Source organism: Dreissena polymorpha, chromosome 2 (assembly GCF_020536995.1).
Source record: "Dreissena polymorpha isolate Duluth1 chromosome 2, UMN_Dpol_1.0, whole genome shotgun sequence".
Lineage (NCBI taxonomy): Eukaryota > Metazoa > Mollusca > Bivalvia > Myida > Dreissenidae > Dreissena > Dreissena polymorpha.
The window spans coordinates 56,878,021-56,879,859 of NC_068356.1; positions in this window are offsets into that span (position 1 = coordinate 56,878,021).

The following is a 1,839-nucleotide window of genomic DNA, read 5'->3' on the forward strand; positions in this document are numbered from 1 at the left end:
TCGTATTGTCACATTGTCACGCCATCGTACTATCGCGTTCTCGCGTTCTCGCCCTCTGGATTTTAATGTGTAACCACGATGGCACTAACGGTATTCCGTAATACTGCTAAAGCACAGTATGATTAGGTCACTCCCAATGCAGAAATCTCTATGTCTATTTTAGTAACAACACATGTCTATGGAAGGATATTAGGTAAAAGTTACATCATTCGTGGTGAATATTACATTATGACTGATGCTTATTCTAATTTGCTTATGACAATTCCAACATGCTTGTTGTCTATTCGTTATACTTGATGATTGCTGCAACATTACATCATCATGATTGAATATTTACATTATGCGTGATGTTTATTCTAACATGCTTCATGACAGTTTCCAACATGCTTGTTCTCTATCGGTTATACTTGATGATTGTTTCAAACATGCTTGGTGACTATCCAATGTTTGTGTGTTCATTATCCTGAAACCATTCATAATCGGTTTTTGCCACTAAGCGTCATTAACAACGGCCAGTTAGCAACAGGCAGTAAGCAGAATGCAAGTTACTAAATTATGACAACAGGTGGCGCGCGTTTATTTTCCGTATGTTGAATAAATTACTTTTCGGAAAAAAAAGCGAAAACATCCGAATCATTTTGACTAGTAAACTGAATAGCTGAATTAATCCTTCGTTATATAATCTCCATTAAACTAAATACGTTCATTATTGCCATGAAGACCAGTAGGTTTACACAATGAATTGACTGCCGTGAATGTTTTTTGATATTTGTAAGATGCAATTGGCACTCAAGAAATTATACATGTATTTTATTCAGAACATAACGGGCTGATGTGTTGGAATTGTGGCCCTTCCCTAGTCCAAATAATTACAGTAGACGTAATCTACCGATGTGCATTGCATATCGACCTCATATTATAAAGTAGCCCAAACCCCCATTGCCACAGACCTGTGCGTGAAACTTTCAGATTTCTCTAGTCTGTTTACCATGCTATAATTACAATTTCTATAAACACATATTATCATTTTATGACTATATAATGTCTGTGGTATAAAGAGAAACCTGAAAGTTACAAGTACTCGTGTCTAGTACTGTACAACTATTGTACTCCTCGTTGAGAAAACAACTACTTCATCTACATGTATTAAAATATCATAAAACATAATTTTCAATCAAGTGGAAAAAAAAACAATAAATAAATGTCATATAAACAGGTTTGTCATGAACGTGACGTCGCTCTTGGTTACCAGAAAAATTCCCACGCACGGATTTCAACCGTCATTGTTTACAATCAATTAAGTGCATAAGTACTTGAATTTGTATAGTGTTTTTTAAAAGTGTCCAGCTACAGGTGGTTAGCGTGTGGCTATAATACTAATTAGTGAAAACATATTTTGGAATGATAAGTAATCATATTATAACGAAAAATCAACTTTTCTTAAAAAAAATAAGTTTAAATATATATTCAACAAGGTATCCAACTCGAAATCATCCGAAAACGGGATGCATCGTTTTAAACAGCCATTACTTCATCAATTTTGCAGCGATTTCACGATCTTGGTCTTATTCAACGCAGAAATAAATTTCCTTTCTGGAAATGTATATGTCTTGCAATATTTGTACAAATACTGGGTCAACTTTTAAGAAATAACACGATACACAACTCGCGTGACCCAGCTGTGATCGATCAGACAGTATTCATGACTGAAATCTTCACGGGGAAAAGGGCATTTTCCCTGCAAAGTTCACGAACCTCGATACCATAATTCAATAAAACGTATGAAAAAAACATTCTTACCGTGCTTGCCGTAGAATTATGCATCAAAACTAACTGTCC